This window comes from Tachypleus tridentatus, chromosome 2 (genome assembly GCF_004210375.1).
Source record: "Tachypleus tridentatus isolate NWPU-2018 chromosome 2, ASM421037v1, whole genome shotgun sequence".
NCBI lineage: Eukaryota > Metazoa > Arthropoda > Merostomata > Xiphosura > Limulidae > Tachypleus > Tachypleus tridentatus.
Genome location: NC_134826.1, coordinates 121,752,261 through 121,778,287, shown reverse-complemented (window position 1 = coordinate 121,778,287; position 26,027 = coordinate 121,752,261). Strand labels below are relative to the sequence as shown.

General features: G+C 35.2%; 1 protein-coding gene across 1 annotated transcript in view; it reads right to left on the bottom strand.

Moving 5' to 3' along the window:
- LOC143244981 (voltage-dependent calcium channel type A subunit alpha-1-like) overlaps positions 1 to 26,027 on the bottom strand; it is a 336,700-nt gene that overhangs the window by 151,006 nt on the left and 159,667 nt on the right. The window lies entirely within an intron of this gene.

Sequence of the window (26,027 nt, the reverse complement as noted above, 5' to 3'; positions counted from 1 at the left end):
AGATTCTGACTTAGGACTACTCTTACATGTGTCTGACACAAACACTAGAGACAAAGAGTAAATTAAAATCTGAGACAGCCATGAAACACTGGCTGAACGATGATCGAAGAAAAAATATTGGCTGTACTACAGGGATATATAATGAGGTTTGTTTGTTTGTTTGATTTTGAATTTCGCGCAAAGCTACACGAGGGCTATCTGCGCTAGCCGTCCCTAATTTAGCAGCAAAAGACTAGAGAAAAGGCAGCTGGTGAACACTACCAAATCTTGGGCCACTCTTTTATCAACGAATAGTGGGATTGACCGTCATGTTGTAACGACCTTACGGTTGAAAAAGTACAAATGTGTGGTGTGACGAAAATTCGAACTCGCGACCCTGAGATTGCGAATCGAACGCCTTAACCACCTGGCCATGCTGGACATGATAATGAGAAGGTGCTATAATGATGAAGGATAAAGACAGCCTGAGCAGAGAAAATTCAGAAAACGTAACTTTTTATAATCCCACGTTGTTGTTTGTACCCTAGGATCTTTTTTTTTTTTTTTAAATGCACTGTATTTTGTTTAATTTTGATGTGTTTTGTTTTGGCTTAAAATTATTGTGATAATATAAATATATAATTATGTACGGACTGGACACGTTATTCGAGAAGATAACTGATGAAGGCAGTTCTAAACGGAGGATTGAAAGAAAAGAACAAGATAAACTGTTGGACGATTTGAGAGATGAAGGATTATATGGTAAGATGAAGAGGAAAACATAGAATAGTTTGTTAGATTTAGTTTAAAACTACTCAATGAATATCTGCACTAGCATTCTCTAATTTTTGAATTATAGACTAGTGACAAGGCAGCTAGCGAACGCCACCTACCACTAACATTTAAACTACTATTGTCTGACGGGATAGCAGGCCTTTAACGCATATTATCCCAAAGAGCGAAGTGCAACTTTTGTTTTACGATAACAAAACTAGAAAGACAGAACCACAGCTCTGTAGTTTGAAACGCTAATCACTGGGCCGCCGTCTATCCACAGAGGATAAAGTTGGAATGAGTGTTTAATCACGGACCTGCAATGGGGTATGTAACTCAACAGCAATACTATTTTGGTGAAAAAAGCCAAAAGTACAACAGCGGAGAATAGAACTAAAGTAGAGAAAAACGTAGGTAAACTGAAGAAAACAAAAGCAAAAACACGAATATAGAAACTAATGTTAAAACATACGGACATGGAACTAAGGTGGAAAATACTAGGAGTACAATGCAGGCGTGTGAAAAGTTTCAAACCATAAATGATTTGCAGTTTTGTAAATTTTAATCACATGGTTCATAATGGCGCTGTCAAAACATGAGATGGTTCAGTTGATTGTGCTGTGTGGCGAAGAAAGTAGGTCCTAGCGGCAGATTGCTACGAAAGTTAATGCACGCCATCTTCACCATTTGGCTAACTTTGGTTTGTTTTGAAATTCGCGCAAAGCTACACGAGGACTATCTGCGTTAGCTGTTCCTAATTTTGCGGTGTAAGACTAGAGGGAAGGCAGCTAGTCATCACCACCCACCGCCAACTCTTGAGCTACTCTTTTACCAACGAATAGTGGGATTGACCATAACATTATAACACCACCACAGCTGAAAGAGCGAGCATGTTTGGCGCGACAGGATTTGAACCCGCGATCCTCAGATTACGAGTCGAGTGCAGCTAAATTTAAAGAAACGGGAGTCAGACCATTGACAATGGTACGAATATGCTTCCCAGTGTTCAAAGAGAATGTCAACAGTGTCTCTAAACTGTTTCGAATTACCAGAACATAAAGCGAAACAATTTCTGTAAAATTTGTTGAAGTGCCTATGTTCCAGACTTTTCGGACACCCTGTATAGAATAACAGAACTAGAGTGTGAAATATAGAGATGAGTCAAGAGCTAAAATCAAGGAACTGGAACAACTATTTACGTTATATATACAGTATCAGAAACAATTATCAAAACAGTGAATCAAATATGATGGAATTGCTCTCCTTTTACAATATGAATACGATCTGCACCAGAGTATAGTTCCGTGCTGAAAGTTAAACTCTTATTAACCATCATCGAATCAATCAAACTGTCACACTAGTATAATATCTATAAAAGTACATGCAGCCATACTATTTCCAGTCGTCGTGTGGTGAATGCACTCACAGATGTAAAGACATAATACTATAAAATAAACGAATAGAAATTAAAGTTTTGGCCAGTACGAAGTGTGAAGAGGACCATCTGGAACTAATACTATAAATAATAAAAGTGTTAGAGATAGAAGGCTGAAAGTCTTAAAATTTTATGTTAAATAACTCAGGGTATGCTCTTTACACAACAAGCCACTAGAGATCTTGCAAATAACTTAGTTGTAAGTACAGGTGTTAATATTACCGCCAAAACAGTGCACATTAGCACAAATTGGCTATAACGTGTAACTGCTCAATTACCACTGCTTACCCGAGATTACCAAACCAAAAGGCTGAAATGGGCATCATACAATGGTAGAAACAAAGCTTAATAAAAAGTGATAATCGGACACCAATCATTGTCACGGACAGTAAGCATGATAAGCAATTGAAAGGTAAGGTAATAGTTTACTTAGTAGCAAATTATAGAAAAGTCACTAAACAACAGCACAGACCTGCGAATTCAAATATCATAAAAGTCGTTTTGATTTTAATAACGGACTTCCTATAATTCGTCTACGCAGATTTCGCAAAAAATTAAATAATATTAATTTTTTCTATGGTAAATCGGAAAAAAAACTTTTACCTAGATCAAATTATTATTTCGTTTACCAAAATGAACATATTTTTATCATTATGTTTTTACTTTTCAGCTTTAGAACGATCGATAAAACTCTCACGTCGCAATTGGTCTAGAGAAATCTATAGTCAGTGGTTGTTAGCATTTCAAGACGAAAAACCAAACCCTCTGGGCTCGCACCAAATTTTGGATTGCTATGTCCCAGAAGGTACTGATTTGTAGAAATAAACAACTTGACTCTATTATTCAGAATTCTTTTTTCAGATTTAAACTCAACGAAGTATGAAAAAAAGATACAGCTGTATACAACAGTAACGGTTTTAGAGGATTCATCGTTTCCACCTTCTCCAGAATCAACATCATACACCTTGCATTCTTCTAATTTAATCCAATTTTAATCTCTCATGACACATGACCTTCTCATTACATTATTTTTCGAGTTTCAGCACAATTTCTTCACTTCCAATTAATATGATTTGCTTTATTAAAGCATAAGTTCAAAGATAAGCATAATCTACAAACGCCACAGGCGAAGCAGTCTCCCTTCTTTCTATATTTATGTTCCTGACAAGGAATTTTACATATTTCATTTATGAGTATACATTTTTAATAAGAAAAAGAGGCTTTTAATATTGCATCATTGGATTACCATTACGTGGTCTGACGCCTCCAATCCGTGATTTGGTTCTGATGTTTTCTCCCCTAAATTTGGGTCGGTTTGTTCCCACCAGGGGTCTTAAGCATAACAAAATGTAACTCAATATCAATGAAAATGATTCACTTATGTAAAATTACATTTGGTTTGGTTTGTTTGAAATTAAACACAAAGCTATACAATGGGCTATCTTGTGCTCTGCCCACCCACCACGGATAACAAAGTATGGTTTTTAGCGATGTGAGTCCGCAAACAAGCTGCTGTGCCACTGGAGGGCGGCTTAAAATTACATATGACATTTTGTGAAAAGCCTTTATGTGGTGGAGAAAAATGGATGATATTTTCGGATTCAGTTTACATAAACTACACTATATAACAAAGGTTCTACGTTTTCTTGTTTCTGGGCAAAAAGTGTTATTTCCCAATTGCATATGCCTAAAATAAATGGAAAAGACCTATTTTTCTCTTCAAACTTTGCTTTTCTGACCTGGGTAATGAAATTTTCAAATTTACCCATTTTTCCAGAACATTCCAGGTATATTCAGTGCTGAATAGCTGATAGAGAATCTTCTGTAACTTACAGGAATTTTCAAGAACTTTCTAGAATGTTGAAAAACTTACGAAAATTTTCTAGAACTTTCTATAGTAATGTATATTTGCAGGGGCTCACCACTTCACTTTAATTCTAACTGCCTAAGTGAACACATAGACCTATCTGATTTTGTCAGATATGACATCAAGAAGCTGCAAACATTCTCCAGACGCATTCTGCTATGTAATTGTCCAATTTATCAAGACAAGAGCGAGAAAGTACTCTGTGACAGCATCTACTGAAATGAATTAAGCCTACAAGACATGCTTGTCGGGGATCAATACAAACCCTGGGCACCTGATTTTACTTGTGAGCACTGCATAAAAAAAAACTCTAGAAAAACTCTTACCCATTTTCCAGAACCTTCCAGGTAGATTCAGTGCTGAGTAGCTGATAGAGAATCTTCTCGAACTTACAGGAATTTTCAAAAACTTTCTAGAATGTTGTAGAACTTACGAGAAATTTTCAAGATGTTTGTTTGTTTTTTAAATTTCGCGCAAAGCTACTCAAGGGTTATCTGCGATAGCCGTCCCTAATTTAGCAGTGTAAGGCTAGAGGGAAGGCAGCTAGTCATAACCACCCACCGCCAACTCTTGGGCTACTCTTTTACCAACAGATAGTGGGATTGACCGTCACATAATAACACCCCCCGGCTTGAAGGGCGAGCAGGTTTCGTGCGACCGGGATGCAAACCCGCGACCGTCTGATTACGTTCGCACGCCTTAACCGACCTGGCCATGCCGGGCCCAATTTTTCAAGAACCTTGTAAAATTTCTAGTACTTTCCATAGTACTTTCTATAGTAATATATATAGGGACTCACTACTCACCACTTCAGTTTTGTTCTAGCTGCCTAAGTGAACACATAGACCGATTTGACTTTATCAGAGATGACATCAAAAAGCTGCAAGCATTCTCCAGACGCATTCTGCTATGTATGTGGCCAATTTATCAAGACAAGAGCGAAAACGTACTCTGTGATAACATCGGATAAAACATGAGAAGCCTACAAGGCATATTTCGGCATGCCTGTCGGTGGTCAAGACAAACCCAGAGCACCTAATTTTACCTGCAAGCACTGCAAAACAAAACAAAAAACTCTAGAAGACGGACAATTTTTTGTTTGCTTGAATAGTAAGATTTTACATTATACAAATTTTAGACCTTTTAAAATTTAAATATATATATTTAATTTCCAATATTATGCTCTCTTTCAATCTTTCTTACAATATTGTATTTCAATTTGGGGTGGCACATATAAGACTTTTTTAATTCCTATTCACAAGTTGCAAAAAAGTGTTTTCTCTCTTATTTTTACTCATAGGCTTGATACCGATTTCAGTAAATTTAACTCCTCTCTTTCATATGATAAACTTTATTTATATTTTTTAGCTTTATCTACATTGCATGTTTCTTTTAATAGGCCTTTTAAAGTCACTTCATATTTTACACGACTTCAATCTTTTTTTCCAATTAATGTACCCACACCACGTAAAACAGTTACACTTCATCAATATCTTTATTTGGCACCTCGTATTCATAATTTTATTCCTTATAGTATAAGATCTTCTATTAATCGTGTTAATCAAAAGAAATACTTAAAACAATGGATCTTAAATACTGATGATAATATTCTGGGAACTTTATATTGATTTTGTAAGTTTTTATTTTACTTTATTATGTGTTTAACCATCACAGGACGAGTTAACTCTTTGTTGATGGTTTTATATTGATATTTGATTTTTTGTGTCTAATTTATTGCTTAATAAATTTATTATTATTATTATTATTATACAAAATATTTTGCGAGAACCTCTTACACATTACTTGTAGATGAAATAAATTTATTCTTCATAATAATTTTACTTTGTTCTTTTGCAGGATGATACAGAGAAGAAAAGAGAGCCATGAATTTCGCTATTCCAAGAACTTGGCGTGAACCCACTGACCACTCAAGCAATTGCTATTTCAACATGGTGGACCCTTCCAAATGTCGGGCTGGCAAGAATGCATCTCCTATCACGTATCCGGACCTCTTGATACACCTCAGAAAGGAATACAACAGCATCAAGACCTTGCTAGAAATCTTGAAGTATGATGAGTATGGCTGGGAGGTTATCGGAGACTTCAAAATGGTGGCATTCCTAACGGGTCTCCAATAAGGCTTTACCAAGTTTTCCTGTTATCTTTGGTTTTGGGACAGCAGGGACACTGCAGTGTGCTACAACAGGAAGCACTGGCCACAACAGACCGAGTTGACTGTGGGGAGGCACAATGTCAAGTGTGAGCCACTAGTGGACCTCCAGAAGGTATTATTCCCACCTTTGGACATAAAATTGGATCTTATGAAACTATTTGTTACAGGTCTTGATGAGGAGTCTCCAGCCTTCAAGTACCTTCGAGAATTCTTCCCTAAGCTATCTGAGGCAAGGGTCAAAGCTGGTGTCTTCGTTGGAACACAAATAAAGAAGATCCTGGAGTGCACAGAATTCCCCAAGAAGCTCAGTAAAAAGGGGAGAAAAGCTTGGGGCAGCTTTGTTGCAGTGGTTCGGGGCTTCTTGGGCAATCACAAGACCGAAAATTATGTGGAACTGGTTGAGGCTGTGTGAAGAACTACGGCAAAATGGGTTGTAGGATGTCCCTGAAAGTCCATATCCTTGACGCTCATCTTGATAAATTCAACGAGAACACTGGAGCATACTCAGAGGAACAAGGCGCTTTCACAAAAATATACTGGACTTTGAACGCCGCTACCAAGGAGTGTGTAACAAAAACATGATGGGAGACTATATTTGGGGGCTGATACGTGAAAGTGATCTACATTAGTTGCAAATCTCGAAAAACTATTCACTTCTAAATGTTTTGTTCATTTTTATGTAATTTAGCATAAATACATGTAAATCTTGATTCATATGTTGTTTTATTCAATCCTTATTAAATAAAAATGTGCAAATTTGCCCGTTTTTACATGAAAATAGGTTAATTTCTAAATGTCAGTATTCAGGTCACAAAAGCAAAGTTTGAAGGGAATAATGTCCATTTTCTGTATTTTACAACATAGCAATTAAGAAATAACACATACTATCCAGGAACAAAATATATGTCATATAGTGTTATTAAAGATATGTAAAAGTTTCAAGACAATAACGAATATGCAGACCTGTGTAATTAGACTTTAGTGATCGTGTTGACTACAAGGCATGACAAGGATACATCCAAGTCCTTTGACAACAGAGAATGAGGTCACCAGTGAAAATTGCAAAAGGACTAACACATGTTTGGAGAGAATTTTATTTACCAATGTTAAAGATCTGTTCTAAATTGATGGCACATTGACTGATTACAGGTACAGCACGTGCTTTCTATTGTTTCATCCCCCCAGGAACATGATCTGCTGTCATTTGAATGTCACGCTAAAAATTATTGGAGAGAGATTTATCTTATATCAAGGCTGTGATCCCAAGAATAGCAAAACCATATGGTGAAACTAGGCCTAGAAGAAAAAAAGAAAGACTAAAGGCACACTTGTAACAACTGCTTGGCCTTAAAATACTAAAAACAAATTATAACGTTTGATAAAGAAAGTTACAACAGAAAACAGATTAAATTGTAATTCAAAAATATTAGTGATTAATTAAAGGAGATCTAATAATTAAGTTATGCGACAAAGTTAATACGTGGATAAGAAATGCAAGTTACAATCTTTTAAAAGTTTTGTTCATTTTACAGACAGAATCTATCATCTATACACACTTGTAACAACAGGCGAATAATTATTAAATGTAAATGGCGTGCCACAGACTCTATAACTAATCATTGTCAAATGTTAGCCCGGCATACCTAGGTGGTTAGGGCACTCGAGTTGCAATCTCCCCATCACACTAAAAGCTCGCCCTTTCAGCCGTGGGGAAGTGGTGGGTGGTGATGACTAGCTGCCTTTCCTTTAAGTGTCACACTGCTAAAATAGGAACGGCTAGCTTTGTGCGAATTTAAGAAACAAACAAACATCAAATCTACATCATTATAATCACTGGTGGATATAACATAAAGGAATTATCAATATATACCTATGTTAAATTCATCGATCGTCTATTAAACAAAAACATCTGAACAGACACACAGAAATGGCAAAAAGACTTCCTGTTGATGATTATTTAAGCTCTAATACCCAGCAGTATAATAATACCAGTATAAATAGGATGTTGCTACCGAGTACACACTAAGATCTAGATTAGATAAAGGAACACAGAAATAAGCCCAGTATTCTTCCTCATAACTTTAAAGTGACATAATACAGATAAAGCAGATAGCTTAATATCACATTATATAATGCAGACAGGAAAATTTGCGGGGTATCTGGTAGACGAAGGCTTAGCTAAAACTAAAACACAAAACCACAAGGGTTTATTACTGAATTATCCTAACCATAAAAGTGATATTCATTCAATCGAGGTAAAAAACTCAGCTCATCTGGGAGAAGCACTTAGTACTTAAAAATATTTTAAATGATAGTATTTTACATACATGAAATGACAGATCAATTAGAACGTATGGATATTAACAAAATGAAATCACAAATGTGCTATCACTTCGCGAGATTCGCTATGAATGCTAACGTTTCCGTCAGTGCAAAAACGTGCTGCCAAACCATTTTCATAACAAAATATGCTAACTGGTGGAATCCAATATGAAGAAATGTTGATTGAATCTAATGGAACTATTAAGGCCTCCTTCTACGGAGTTCTGGCAGTAAATGAAAGATGTTACGAGTATCAAACAAACAATTGAAGCGTTATGCATGATGTTTTCACTTAATGGGTATCCTGTATCAGTAGCTACGATCGCGGTAATTATTTCACAACTAAACACTCGACAGAACTGAAGAGCTCTCAATTGTTAGAAAAGCATGCATATAGAAATTTGCTTTCGTCTCACAGAAACAAGCTTACAAAACTTGGTGAACCAAGATCAAAACAATGGGCATGCTTATTACAATTTTTAGTGTTCGCATTCATGAAAATTGCAGTTTTAAATAACGGATTCTCTCCTTTCAAGAATTCAGAAAAAGTTCAAGCTTACAAACACAGTGTCAACTAGCCATTGGTTACACTTGATTATCAAGGCTTTCGACTATCTGACTGGAGATATAACAGAAAGTTACCACAGAGAAGGATTATATATACTTCATTCAATGGAAAAGCAAGTTATATATGAAGTTACATAACACTTAGATTGCACGTCTAACGTAATACAGAGTAATATTTTTAGTTTAAAAACAGCTTCGAATTTTGTCAGTCGGAATGTATTTAGTTAAAACGGAAGATCATGATACGTAACTCTACCGATTGCTAAAATTAAATGAACACAAGTATGATAAATAAACACCAAAAGTTAGGTCATTGACAAATATTATAAGGAACTGGAATATTTAGTTGAACAACATTTTACGAGGAAACAAATGCACATGTGGGTTAAACATCAAGTCAAAGACCTTCATGACTGAGATATAGATGTCCCTAATTTGAACTCTTCACTGAAGGAAAGGCAGTCAGCAGTACAAGTAACCGCAACGTTTTGAATAACGAATATAAATATTCTTTTGTATCATGTTCACAGGTAAACTTGCGAAGCGTGTGACTTGAATTTTGGACCTTATGAATCGCAGCCCGTCACTTTAACTACCACGTCACGTCTGGTACAGACGTAGTATGGAATGATCAAAAATTATTAATATAGATTTTTAAAAATGATATTTTTAGAGTGATGTCTGTATCCAAACTTTAACTCCCTACTAGTACTAAAAACAAAGTTAATTCAAATTCTTAGAGTTGCCCATAAATAAACAGCAACATCTCTAATGATTTTGAAAGCTTTATAGCTAACGTATGTTTTAATTCGTAGCATTTTTGATAGCAGTTTTGGAACCAATATTTTGAAAGGCTTTACTCACTGAACTCCAAAATTATACTAGACACGTTATGTTTTGTTCTTAAAGCAAAGCTGCACAATTGGCTATACATGCTGTGCCCATCACAGGTATTGAAACACGACTTTTAGCTTTATAAGCCTTCAGAGTTACCTCCAGTCCACTTAGAGGTTTCAGAAATATTTTAACATCCTGCGTAAGTGCACATTTTGCTGATAAAATAACATACAGAAGAGTAACTGTACTGTTCGAAGATCTTGTATTACCACCAGAGATGTGGTAACAATTTAACATCACGTAGTTATTGTAAGATTTAAGACGGTTGCTAATTTAAACATGCTAGAAACATAACAAAAAGAAACGGAAAGGATATAAAAACATTACTCAAGTTTGACAATAAACACTTTTTTGAAGCTTGAGCGTGTAATATATTTGCTCGTTAAGTGTATGAAAATTAAATACTTAGACTCATAACTGGTTAGGTTTTTGATAAAGAGGGCGTAGATTGAATTGTTTGTTTTTTGGAATTTCGCACAAAGCTACTCGAGGGCTATCTGTGCTAGCCGTCCCTAATTTAGCAGTGTAAGACCAGAGGGAAGGCAGCTAGTCATCACCACCCACCGCCAACTCTTGGGCTACTCTTTTACCAACGAATAGTGGGATTGACCGTCACATTATAACGCCCCCACGGCTGGGAGGGCGAGCATGTTTGGCGCGACGCGGGCGCGAACCCGCGACCCTCAGATTACGAAGTGCACGCCTTAACGCGCTAGGCCATGCCAGGCCACGTAGATTGAATACACGAGGTTTTGTCGACTCGACGCCACTGACCAGAGGGCGTTCCTGTTTGACACGTTATAGGTATTTCTCGTTTCCACTGTGCCATCCATCTTCGCTTTACGATGAACTATCGGGAAAGGCGTACAACAGCGATAATCGTTGGCTACATGAGTTGAATATTTTTATTGGTCTAAAAATATCGCTAATAGAATGGATCCTGTAACCGAATAAATACTGCATAGTTCAGATACAATTCAAAGTAGAAGCAGAACAAAAACGTGGAATACTAATATGTTTACTATACGGACTTAAGCAAAGTTACAGTTTAACAAAGACAAATATTATAAGGTGCAAGTATACGAACCTGCTGTTAGAAAACATTACTCCAAGTGACATGACATTCTAAATAATGCCGCAGTGGTGAAAACAAATACATACATTTCTATAGATTTATACAGAGGAAAGCTTACAGTAGATACAACGGAGCATATTATGAATATTACTGATGCTCCAAACGGACAAAAATAAGCTACTAATAAGCAAAATAGTTAAATTTATTATTAGGGAATTTGCAGTGGCCTCGTTTTCTACCCTGACGTTTCAGATAAAATATCAGACTGTACATACATATAAATGCACTAATATTAATAAATATAAATAAAGCTATATACATGAAGATATAAATAGTGACACAAATGTCATAACACAATAATTTTAGACTAATGTACTGCAGAAAACTTTATGGGAAGAAAGCATCGCGAGAAGGTAGACATTAATATGTTGCATTTAGACTCATGAAATAATATTAGTACCTAATTTGTCATCAAATTTAATGAATTAGAAAATTATTAACGCACAAAATAAAACAGAATGATAGACCAAGGTTATGTTAAAATACAACAGTAACTGGCAGAGTTTTAACGGAACAGCTTACGCATGCGTGCAGATTCCGAGATGGAAAAGTAGTGTGCACGATTTGGTTCGCCTTTTCTAGGTTTAGGGATGATTATTTTAATTTATTCGGTTTACACACCAAACTTCTTTAGAGTATGCGAGAAATTTTCGGAACTTCTTTGTATGTACAGGCCAATTTAAGAGGACTAGTAAGTTGTTACATTTTTAAATACGACAGATTGAGAAACTGAGTGAATCAGTGAGGTCAACTTCACTGCATGTATCAGTAATAGCACCAGGAAGACGGTTTAACAGGATAAAAGTCACCCCCATTCCTAGAGCAATCAGAAAGATTACATATCCTCGCCCCGCCGCTCCTTTTTTGAGATTGCGTGTGTTTACTTTGGATAAAGTACAGTTTCACCTTCGAAAACTCAAAAAGTCATTTTCAGATCCAGAATGGTCAAAGATCAGGACCAGTTTTTTGTTGTTGTTGTTGTGTACTGAGGAATCTCAACCCTAATATGCTCATGACATCTGATATAAATTCGATCACACTTTACAAAGTTATCAACCGAGAAAACTGCCATATTTCCCCATTATAAAGAATGCTTTAAAATGATGCAGGACCCGTATCCGGATTTAGATCTGGACTAAATTTGGGGAGGACTGTCCCACACTGACTTCCCCATCTTATGTAAGATTTTCGTGTACATCAGTCTATCAACTTTTGTGGCAAACGTGCAAAAACACAGACGATAGTAAGCAAGGGCCTGATTGCAATACCCACGCAGGGCGAGGGTGGAAATCCTGAGAAACATAGAAACATTATTTCTTGCCCAAAAGACCACCCAGACATAGCCACATGCTCGACATACTGCAACAAATAAAACACTTCATATGGAAGTAAATCTACAGGGAAACAATTTGCGGCGATGGCAAGACTTTCATTCTGTTTTCTTTTTTACAAATTGTTACTCTTTTTAAAGCTCTCCTCGCAAGTGTTATTGACACTTTAGACGACTTTCGTATTTATTTGATACACAAAGAATCAGATTATTCCTAATTTTGCTTCATTTTAATAGACCTACAGTATATATTGTTAACAAAAAAACAACTAAAATGCTTTTCTGAAACCCAGTGTTTTATGTACGTTCATTTTTTCATGTACTTATACTAGAACTTCTAAAGTAAATAAACTCATCACCAGTTATTATTACACGGACATAAACATTTCGTATCGAATCGTATGAAGGAAGACAAACAGATGGTATTTATTTGAAAATCGTTGTTGTTTGCGTGTTTCTTTTTATTTCGCGCAAAGTTACACGAGGATTATATGCACTAACCGTCCCTAATTTAGCAATGTAAGACTAGAGGGAAGTTATCAACACCCACCGCCAACTCTTGGGCTGCTATTTTACCAACGAATAGTAGGTTTCACCATTACATAATAACGCCCCACATCTAAAAAGGCAAGCATGTTTGGTATGATGGGGATTCGAAACCGCGACCTTCAGATTATGAGTCGAGCGCCTTAATCACGTGGTTATGCCGATATTTGAAAATGTTTAATTTATATGATAACTGTGTAAAATAGGTACGTGAACAACCATAATGAAATCCAAAAATGTCGAAGCTATATCTCGAAACGTGCGGCGGATCTAGAAGCACAACCCATATATACGTGTCATGTAGTGTCACTTACGCATAGCGCTTACAATGACTAAAAACAGAGAGCAGCCTGCTGTTGCCATGGTTTCCAGCCTCTTATTAAACTATGTTGGGTTTCAAATTTTTAAGACGGCGCAGGCGCAGCAATGAAAAGCACGACGAGCAGCACGTTCATGTCAACATTTCCTGACCTATACGTTACAATTTTTTACCCCATTTCTTTAAATGTATTTTATTTATAACATGAGATATAATTTATTCATGAAACTACAATAACGTAACACGCATACAACTGTTACATTTTATATCGCGAACTTATTTTGTGACATAATCTAAAATTTTAAAAAAAACGTGATTATTTTGGAATCTATTATGAATCTCACTATAGCTATGTAACGCAGATTTCGACTACAACATAAGTATGTAAACATCGATGTAGTTAAGATGAGTACTAAGGCTAAATTATTAGATAATATCGACTCTTATGTAAAGGTTACGTTATGTAGATTGGACGGGGTTACAAACAAATATAACGGTTCTAAAGACTTAAAACAGTACGTTTTTCATTACCATTTTATTTGATCAATGAAATTTAAATAAATCCATTCATTAACAAGGATAGAAATCCCTAAGTAATTTTCTGTCTTCTATGTATCCATCTGTGAATTTTAATATTAGAATATTTCGTTTTTTCTTTTGGAATTTTGCGCAAAGCTACACGAGGGCTAACTGTGCTAGCCGTCCCTAATTTAGCAGAGTAAGACTAGAGGGAAAGCAGCTAGTCATCACCACCCACCGCCAACTCTTGGGCTACTCTTTTACCAACGAATACTGGGATTGACCGTCACATTCTAAACGCTCGCACGGCTGAAAGGGCGAGCATGTTTCGGTGAGATGGGGATTGATATTAGCATACCGCACTTATATATGGAAAATGCCAATTTCAACGCTCCACAATCAACTTCTCAAACATCAACGGCTGTGACATTTAATATCCACGGTAAACATGACTTTTAGTAAATCATTTCACAATCACGTTACCTAGTTACCCTATTTACCCTTTACTGTTATAAAAGTAGTGAATAAAGATAAGTGATGGGTCAAATAATCTTTTAATAAAATATATTAAAATATACTTTTTTGTTAGAGTTTCTTAAATATTTTTCTTCGTTTGTAATTAAGCACAAAGCTCATCAATAAGTTACTTGTGTTCTGCCCAACAGGGGTATCGAAAAACCGGTTTTTTTTTAAGACATACCACTCTGCCACTGGGGACGAAGGACGGTTTTAAGACAAACGTAATAATGTTTGTTTGTTTGTTTTTGAATTTCGCACAAATCTACTCGAGGGCTATCTGCGCTAGCCGTCCCTAATTTAGCAGTGTAAGACTAGAGATATGGCAGCTAGTCATCACCACCCACCGCCAACTCTTGGGCTACTCTTTTACCAACGAATAGTGGGATTGATCGAAACATTTTAATGCCCCCACGGCTGAAAGGGCGAGCATGTTTGGCGCGACGGGGATGCGAACCCGCGACCCTCAGATTACGAGTCGCACGCCTTAACCCACCTGGCCATGAATTAACGTAATAAAATCAGCTATTTATTCGAACAATACTGGAAGTGAAACAACCAGTTCAACATTTGTATGTTTCTTTTTCTTAACCAGTCAGACTAATGTTAAAAAAAAACACACACGCAACATTAATGTATTAAACAGTTTTGAACACTGATAAATATATATTTTAACACGAGTAACAGGCGAAATTAACATGCGTACATTCATGGTAAAAATTACTTGGTGTTCAATCAATGTTCCAGAATGATGAAAAAAGTACGGTAAAATATTTGGCAACATACTTTTAAAGTACAATCAACTTTAGCAAATTCTGAAAGGCAATGAAAATGTCATTAGCTCAAACGAGTTTCATTAACGTACTGTATGTCATACTGTAAAGTTTTAACATGTAAACAGCACTGCAAATATCGTGGTTTTCTAACCATACATAATAAACTTCTTAAAAAGTATTTTAAAAGTCACGGAAATGTTCGCGTTAAACTAGCATAATTTCTCCTCCACGGTTATTTCTGAAGAAATATTTCGTTTAGTCACCAAAAATAGTACACCGATTGTCGTTTAAACACGTGTACTATCGATTTGAGGGAACTCCTATATCATTAACTTTTCAAAACTAACCTGTTGATTTATATATATAGATACATGCACACAATGTCAATTCTAAGCATTCATTTATGTGCTAATGCTTTGTTTGCTTTAAAATTTATATTTTTAATGTCTATAATTACGTTGTGTTTGACTATTTTAAAACACTGTTCTGGAGAAAAAGAACGTGTGTTTGTTTTAGAGTATTAAGCAACAATCCCTGGATGTTTAACACTGTTTTTGTTTTAGAGTAAAGCCACATTAAGCAACAATCCCTGGATGTTTAACACTGTTTTTGTTTTACAGTAAAGCCACATTAAGCAACAATCCCTGGATGTTTAACACTGTTTTTATTTTAGAGTAAAGCCACATTAAGCAACAATCCCTGGATGTTTAACACTGTTTTTGTTTTAGAGTAAAGCCACATTAAGCAACAATTCCTGGATGTTTAACACTGTTTTTGTTTTAGAGTAAAGCCACATTAAGCAACAATCCCTGGATGTTTAACACTGTTTTTGTTTTACAGTAAAGCCACATTAAGCAACAATCCCTGGATGTTTAACACTGTTTTTGTTTTAGAGTAAAGCCACATTAAGCCGTGTCCAACAATCACTGGATGTTTAACACTGTTTTTGTTTTAGAGTAAAGCCACATTAAGCCGTGTCCAACAATCCCTGGATGTTTAACACTGTTTTTGTTTTACAGTAAAGCCACATTAAGCCGTGTCCAACAATCACTGGATGTTTAACACTGTTTTTGTTTTAGAGTAAAGCCACATTAAGCAACAATCCCTGGATGTTTAACACTGTTTTTGTTTTAGAGTAAAGCCACATTAAGCAACAATCCCTGGATGTTTAACACTGTTTTTGTTTTAGAGTAAAGCCACATTAAGCCGTGTCCAACAATCCCTGGATGTTTAACACTGTTTTTGTTTTAGAGTAAAGCCACATTAAGCCGTGTCAAACAATCCCTGGATGTTTAACACTGTTTTTGTTTTAGAGTAAAGCCACATTAAGCCGTGTCCAACAATCCCTGGATGTTTAACACTGTTTTTGTTTTAGAGTAAAGCCACATTAAGCCGTGTCCAACAAACCCTGGATGTTTAACACTGTTTTTGTTTTACAGTAAAGCCACATTAAGCCGTGTCCAACAATCACTGGATGTTTAACACTGTTTTGTTTTAGAGTAAAGCCACATTAAGCAACAATCCCTGGATGTTTAACACTGTTTTTTGTTTTAGAGTAAAGCCACATTAAGCAACAATCCCTGGATGTTTAACACTGTTTTGTTTTAGAGTAAAGCCACATTAAGCCGTGTCCAACAATCACTGGATGTTTAACACTGTTTTTGTTTTAGAGTAAAGCCACATTAAGCCGTGTCCAACAATCCCTGGATGTTTAACGCTGTTTTTGTTTTACAGTAAAGCCACATTAAGCCGTGTCCAACAATCATTGGATGTTTAACACTGTTTTTGTTTTAGAGTAAAGCCACATTAAGCCGTGTCCAACAATCACTGGATGTTTAACACTGTTTTTGTTTTAGAGTAAAGCCACATTAAGCAACAATCCCTGGATGTTTAACACTGTTTTGCTTTAGAGTAAAGCCACATTAAGCCGTGTCCAACAATCACTGGATGTTTAACACTGTTTTTGTTTTAGAGTAAAGCCACATTAAGCCGTGTCCAACAATCCCTGGATGTTTAACGCTGTTTTTGTTTTACAGTAAAGCCACATTAAGCCGTGTCCAACAATCACTGGATGTTTAACACTGTTTTTGTTTTAGAGTAAAGCAACATTAAGCCGTGTCCAACAATCACTGGATGTTTAACACTGTTTTTGTTTTAGAGTAAAGCCACATTAAGCCGTGTCCAACAATCCCTGGATGTTTAACGCTGTTTTTGTTTTACAGTAAAGCCACATTAAGCCGTGCCCAACAATCACTGGATGTTTAACACTGTTTTTGTTTTAGAGTAAAGCCACATTAATCAACAATCCCTGGATGTTTAACACTGTTTTTGTTTTAGAGTAAAGCCACATTAAGCAACAATCCCTGGATGGTTAACACTGTTTTTGCTTTAGAGTAAAGCCACATTAAGCCGTGTCCAACAATCACTGGATGTTTGACACTGTTTTTGTTTTAGAGTAAAGCCACATTAAGCCGTGTCCAACAATCCCTGGATGTTTAACACTGTTTTTGTTTTACAGTAAAGCCACATTAAGCCGTGTCCAACAATCACTGGATGTTTAACACTGTTTTGTTTTAGAGTAAAGCCACATTAAGCCGTGTCCAACAATCCCTGGATGTTTAACGCTGTTTTTGTTTTACAGTAAAGCCACATTAAGCCGTGTCCAACAATCACTGGATGATTAACACTGTTTTTGTTTTAGAGTAAAGCCACATTAAGCCGTGTCCAACAATCCCTGGATGTTTAACACTGTTTTTGTTTTACAGTAAAGCCACATTAAGCCGTGTCCAACAATCACTGGATGTTTAACACTGTTTTTGTTTTAGAGTAAAGCCACATTAAGCAACAATCCCTGGATGTTTAACACTGTTTTTGTTTTACAGTAAAGCCACATTAAGCAACAATCCCTGGATGTTTAACACTGTTTTTGTTTTAGAGTAAAGCCACATTAAGCCGTGTCAAACAATCACTGGATGTTTAACACTGTTTTTGTTTTAGAGTAAAGCCACATTAAGCCGTGTCCAACAAACCCTGGATGTTTAACACTGTTTTTGTTTTACAGTAAAGCCACATTAAGCCGTGTCCAACAATCACTGGATGTTTAACACTGTTTTTGTTTTAGAGTAAAGCCACATTAAGCAACAATCCCTGGATGTTTAACACTGTTTTTGTTTTAGAGTAAAGCCACATTAAGCAACAATCCCTGGATGTTTAACACTGTTTTTGTTTTAGAGTAAAGCCACATTAAGCCGTGTCCAACAATCACTGGATGTTTAACACTGTTTTTGTTTTACAGTAAAGCCACATTAAGCCGTGTCCAACAATCCCTGGATGTTTAACGCTGTTTTTGTTTTACAGTAAAGCCACATTAAGCCGTGTCCAACAATCATTGGATGTTTAACACTGTTTTTGTTTTAGAGTAAAGACACATTAAGCCGTGTCCAATAATCACTGGATGTTTAACACTGTTTTTGTTTTAGAGTAAAGCCACATTAAGCAACAATCCCTGGATGTTTAACACTGTTTTTGCTTTAGAGTAAAGCCACATTAAGCCGTGTCCAACAATCACTGGATGTTTAACACTGTTTTTGTTTTAGAGTAAAGCCACATTAAGCAACAATCCCTAGACGTTTAACACTGTTTTTGTTTTAGAGTAAAGCCACATTAAGCAACAATCCCTAGACGTTTAACACTGTTTTTGTTTTAGAGTAAAGCCACATTAAGCAACAATCCCTAGATGTTTAACACTGTTTTTGTTTTAGAGTAAAGCCACATTAAGCAACAATCCCTAGACGTTTAACACTGTTTTTGTTTTAGAGTAAAGCCACATTAAGCAACAATCCCTAGATGTTTAACACTGTTTTTGTTTTAGAGTAAAGCCACATTAAGCCGTGTCCAACAATCACTAGATGTTTAACACTGTTTTTGTTTTAGAGTAAAGCCACATTAAGCAACAATCCCTGGATGTTTAACACTGTTAAACTGTTAAGTTACTGCTGTCCCATCGAAGAACAGGAAAACGACCAACATTTTCCGTGTTTAAAACTGTAACAGTATTATTCTCGTTTATACTGATATAAGATGTACTTGTTTGTTTCAGAATGTTCTGTTAAATCACAGAAAAAACTTCATGCGCGTGATCACCTTAAACCTGGATTGACTGACTGACTACATAGAGGTAAAGCAGCTTGTCAACAGCGCCTACAAGTCGCCAGATCTTGAACTACTCTTGAGTGATTGAATAATGGGATTTGACTGTCACTTTTATAACACACCCACAGCCACAAAGGGGGAAGCGCGTATTTGGAAAAACAAGTAGCGAACCACGAAACTTCAGATCCACAGTTCAGGCACATAAAAAATAAGGAACAAAACCGGCCCTGTGTGCACTATGTACCTTATTTTCATACTGTTCGCTAAACTAGAGTACTGTAATGGGTGCTTATGAAACGATTTTGTTTATAAACAGATACAGTAAAAAAAAAACACACGAGGCAAACAAAGAAATTAGCAATATGAGGAAAATACGATAGCTCAAAACTGTTTTTTTTTGTTTTTTTACTTTTGCACAAAGCGACTCGAGAGGGAGAAGAAATACGACTATCTGTAAAATAGTTACTTCTTGGGCTTCAAGACCGAGAAAAGGAGTGCGACAAGAAAACTTTGATACGAGTGGTAGAACTCATGTTAGAAGTAATTTTAATCTTTCTTCTGCGTTTGACATGTGATCTGCTGGTGATGGATACGAGTCTTTTTTAATTGTTATGTGATTACTAATAGTAAGATATCTACAAGTGATATCCCAGGTTCATTTCGAAGCTCTTTGTACGTTTTAGGAGCAATATTATGAGGTTACTGCTTCCACAAAACCGTTAACAGATAGTAAGTTAATGGTATTATGATGAAGGTCCAAGAGAATTGTGAAAGAGGGTCAGTTGTTTTTTTGTTTTTTGGCTTCAACAACTTCACACAAGTTTAGTGACATAAATTGTAATAAATCTTTCTCAAGACCTCCTTAAGAGAATACTTTTCCAGGCGACCAGTAAGGAAACCATAGTGTCACAGTACAACCAACAGACACATTGAAGGAAGTTATCTTCAAAGGAATAGTGAATGGTATAATAAGGAAATGTTTTGGTCAACTAGCAAAAAAGTATTAAATGGGATAATAATGAAATGTTCTAGTCCACCAGCAAAGAAGTAGTGAACGGTATAATACTGAAATATTCTAGTGAACCAGTAAAGAAGTAGTGAATGGAATACTAATGAAATGTTCTGGTCAACTGGCAAAGAAAAACGTAGTGAATGGGGGTAATAATGAAATGTTCTAGTGAACCAGCAAAGTAGTGAGTGGGATAATAATGAAATGTTCTGGTCAACTAGCAAAAAACAGTAGTGAATGGGGTAATAATGAAATGTTCTAGTGAACCAGCAAAGTGGTGAGTGGGATAATAATGAAATGTTCTGGTCAAGTAGCAAAGGAGTAGTGAATGGGATAACAATGAAATGTTCTGGTCCACCAGCAAAGGAGTAGTGAACGGCATAATACTGAAATATTCTAGTGAACCAGCAAAGAAGTAGTGAGTGGGATAATAATGAAATGTTCTGGTCAAGTAGCAAAGAAGTAGTGAATGGGATAACAATGAAATGTTCTGGTCCACCAGTGATGCTACACTCATTAGCTCATCCATTATATAACCTGATACTTCTGTATACTGAAAACTGCTAATTATGACAGTTTCGGCAAGTTTCAAAAATACCTATTAGAAGAAAGAACACAATGGTGAGAATTAATTAAGACCGTAGTATAATCTAAATTAATAGATACAATTCAACAGTTAAGCCATATCAGTGTGGTAATTTAAAGTTAGATAACAGAGGAGTTCGTGGTGCAGAGTTTATTTGTTTTAACTTGCGATTGCCTTGTAAATATTTCTCTACCAATGAACATCAAATTACTAGTTCTATAGAATTTATAATCTTGTGTAATGGCAGTCTTACAGTTTTAGCAGGTTAAAAATAATGTTTCCTTATTGTGATGCTCTTGTGGGATAACTGGAGTTGTTTATTCTCGTGTCCATACACCCGAGATTTTTTTAAAAATCTACATATAATCGTACTTATGATTTGCGTCCAGTTTCACCTGTGTAAAATACTTAAGTGTTGATGTATTTTGATGGATTCATAGTTTGAATTTTACCCTAAGAGTTAATAGGAATTCAGATGTTAAAGTCATATTTTTGTGGGAACTTTTTCAATATTCTTGTAACAGTTATTCTAACATTTCATGAAAGAGAAATGTTTTTTGCAATCAGTTTCAACTGTTAGTGTTTTGGACTTGTATATCTGCTTATTACTGTCTATGGGTTGTGAACATTTTTGTTGTTGTGAGGAGTGGTTAGTTTTAGGGTTAATGTACCATTTCTTCATCAACACCAATGTTTTTGTTGATGGTGAATCTGGTATATGCTAAACGTCAGCAGTTCAATTCATGGTTAGTAAACCAGTATGTGTAGTTTCCACTACATGTGTTTTTCCTATAGATATTTGGGTTGAAGCCTGGTTCGGGAGGGGAGGTCATGTGTTGATTATATTTAGAAAATTTATGAAATTATTTTCATATTTAGCAGAATTGTAAGTCTTAATGTGTTGGAAGAATAGATTTTGTTATATTTGCAAATTCACAAATAACATGGTTTACATATCAACCCAAAATGAAGGCTTACGATAGGATGTGTTAATTGCAAGATAAAATATTAAATCATCCATTCGGCTGTAGCAAATGACCGAAATCCACCACAAAAGTTTAATTAATTAATTACTTTTTTACGTTTCGTCAAGTAATTCGTATGATACATTGTATTACTTCTTAACGGGAAGTGGGGGTGAGGGAACAACTTGACCGCATTTAAATACTGTCTAAATTATGTAAAACGTTAAAGGAGTTTGCAATATTTAAGAGTTTAATTCAGAAACACAAGATTTCAACATCCAATTAAAGCATTTGTTGAAATTATGTTTAAAGTGCTGTAAAAGAAAACGATTTGGCGTGAAGTTATGGGGCTTTAATGAATTTCAGGTACACCACAGGTATTAAGTTTTCTTGTTTACAAAAACTTTGTATTTCCTTTTTTCTCCCTAAATACTGTATGATTCATAAATATTCACGTACTTGATGATAAGAAATAATTTATATGATAAACATTAATATATCATCATAATCGATTATCCAAATTGCCTTTCTTTCAACTTTTGTGAAAATCCACAGCTTGCTTCAAGATAATTATTCCACTGATCACCTTACATAGCGTAATTACTTTTCAGAATCCTACTCTCCCCACCCCTCTCACAACGAAAAAAAACAAAACGTTAATATCATACACATCAACACGGATCAAGAATACAGAACGGATCCAACGAGATATGTGCTGTGCGCAATTGACGTCAGGACGCGATCGAAGAAGCAGGAAACGTCGTTACCCAGGGAACTCTAGTCAGTGCTTGGTTGAACCAACAATCAAACAGAACAGTTTGGATGATACGGGTTGCTCTGTGCTTGAAACTCCTGAAATACTCAGTTTAAGAAGCAATACGTGTTTATACAAATAATCAATGTGTATATTCATAACTTCATCCATTTAAAAAACACGTCTCCTTTCTCACTTTTTTACAAAAATTATATGCGATTGAATTATTTGAACAGTTAAACTAGTTATTTTTGTAAACTTGTGTTTGCTAAATTTTTAGTCGATACTAACAGAATGAAAATAGACTGCACTATACACTTTAGCAGAATTATCATCGCTAAGAAAAGAGTATTAATATCCACCAATAAATTGCCTGAATATTGTACGTACATGTTTTATGCTAGAATTTCAGTTTATGTCGATAATACGAAACAATAAAAACAGACGTGCTCTGTGTGTTTTAAAAATCGTTTTAGTACTTAATTACAAACCGGTTACTGGCAGACAAATAATATTTTCTGGTTAAAAACGTAAGAACAATAAATTTCCATGAGAATATATTACGGCAGAAGTATAAATATTATTATTGGTTAAACAGAAACTGAAAACAAGGTTTTAATTTGTTTAACGTTTCTAATGACGATAGACAACAGGAATCATGAATAGCCACTACCAACTGCAGTTTTTAAGACAGGATTAGAGTAAATTTAGGTACTTACATAGTAATGAGGGACCATTAACTTCTCATTTTTTATCAGATTTGATATAAATTTAATGTGATAAAATTTAACGCAACAATTTAAAAAAAAATTCTACTTAAGCCAAATTTTATTCCAGCCCTAAAGATGATTAAAATTTGGGATCTACCCAAAAGTGAAGAAGATGCTGTCTCTTTTTTGCAAGACAAATAAATTTTCTCTGTTGAACGTATATGTAAAAAAAGGTCACAAGATGGTGTACTTTGGGGAAAAAATTCAATTGTGCTGTAATATTAGAAGTTGTAATACTAAAGCAAACAGGCACGTTGGGAACTGGTTTATGAAACAATGGCTTCCTTTTGTAACAAGACTTCGTTTTATTTAATGTTGGGCATTTGAAATGACTTCGACAGATTGGTACCATCGACAATTAGACATGGCGGACAAAACTACTATAGACTGGAGTAATTACCTCAGAGAAGTATGCGCAGATGCTATACGAGCTGGGTCTACAGAGAAAATTGGAGGTCATAACTTAATTGTAGAGATCGACGAAAGAAAAATGCCGGCCGTCAACTTCCACAACAATAGATATTTGGAGGTATTTGTCGTCAAACTAATGAGTACTTTCGAGTTCAAGTTCCTGATCGTACTACTTTTACTCTAACGGAGGCTATACAAAACAATATCGCTCAGAGATCGATAATTTACTAAGACTCATGGCCGTCATATGATTCGGAACTTCTATTGGAGTCAGGATTTCAACCATTTAAAGTTAACCACGAGTACAATGTCGCCGACCCGAAAACTGGTGCTCACACACAAGAAACAGATTCTGGAGATTAGCTAAGTGGAGAAATAAAAAAAAAACATCGAGGAACCGCACGTCATCATCTAGAGTTATATTTAGCTGAATTTATGTAGAGACAGTCGCTACATGGTCAAGATCCATTCACTTCCATTTTTAATGCTATCAAAAATTTCTGACCTCCAAGAACAATTGTTTCTTCTGTGTAGTATGCACGAGTCTAACGATTACTTATTAAGTTTTTTTGTTATTGTTGTGAAAAGAAAAAAAAATTAATCTAAATAAACCGTATAAATTTCATATTGTATTAATGTTTTAATTTTTTCATAAATTCAAGTGATTTTAATGCCACCCCCGATAATATGCAACATGTAAGCGCTTACATTTATCTACTATACCTTTTTTTTTCCTATTTAGTAGCTACATTTGGCCAGCAATACCAAGCGATTCAATTTCATTACTCGTTAGGATCTCTACTACTCTACCCTCAAATTAAAATTATTTTAGACAAAATTAGAAAAAATTAATCTAGGAGAAATTGGACATGATCAAATAATCAACCGAAAGGATCTGACCTCCTGAGTCAGAAACTGTGATTAGATCTCAGATCGGTCAAGAAATGAGAGAGCGATGTGTTAAAAGTCTGTACTTCAAAAAAACGCACAAAAACTCAGAGCCATTCTATTAGCCGCTATGATGCTGCTAAAAAGAAACTATTTAAAAATAAATTTCTCGTAGGTAAAATGTCGAAACCTCTATGAAATATATTTCTTTTAAAAACACTGCATATAATAAGCTTGATAAAATAAAACTACTAACTCGTACGTAAAAAGTAATTTGTAAATTATAATTAACATTTTAAAATAAGCTGGTTAAAAGTAAGTTTCAGTTTTTAAAATATCAAACGATAAACTTCAATTCACTATTCCTCCTGAAAGTCATGTTTAACAATAAAACAGGAGTGACAAATAATTATGTTGTTGTTTTTTCGGATTTTGTCAGACGTGTTTTATACAAGTTTAATCCACTATATCTCTTACAGAAATTATACATAATTTATAGGATTATACTTATCCTTGCATATAAAGATCATTCAACGATATTAAATAATTGAGATGCATAACAGAGTATACGTGTACCTGCACCTGGTGGTACTTTTATCAGCCGTTATCTGACCTTCATAGCGTGTGCGCTGAAACTCAAGCCACGTAACGTGGTCATTAAAATGCATTTCAAAGTAGTAAAAGTTATTGGACAAATAACGTCTTTGCAGAACAAGTGGATACACATTGTTCTTATAAAATTATTGTATTAATGAAAACCACCGTTACATCAAAGTATAGATAACAACCCTAAATAAGTTCTAAAATATCTGTTTAAGGAAAAGCAATCTGTGTTTTTATATTGAAGATCGATACAGTATAATGCTTTCAGGAAATTTGGAAGAATATTATGAATATACATTTAGTACAAGTTGACGTGTTTTACGATCATCCAATCATGCACATCTTTTCTGTGAGTATGTTAATAATCTAAATGAATAATAGTTTATATATTACTATTTTTCAGGTTATGAATAAATGTTATTACAGACACTTTTAATAATAATATTCATGGTTTCTGTATAATAAGTGGTAATCTTAAGTTTAATAACATGTGGTTTACCTAATACGTATCCTTTGCATAGGTTAGACTTAGGACTTAATTAATAAGATGTGTAAAAAAGGTACTTAAAATATTACAGTTTAGATAAACATTGGTAAGCTCAAGTTATAACCAAATTTGTAACTTACCACAAATGTAAAAGCTCTTGGTCAAACGTTAAGTCATTTAATTCATTAAATATCATGTAGTCGGTCGAAACGGTAGAAGAGCAAATAAAAGAATGAATCTCTTACGT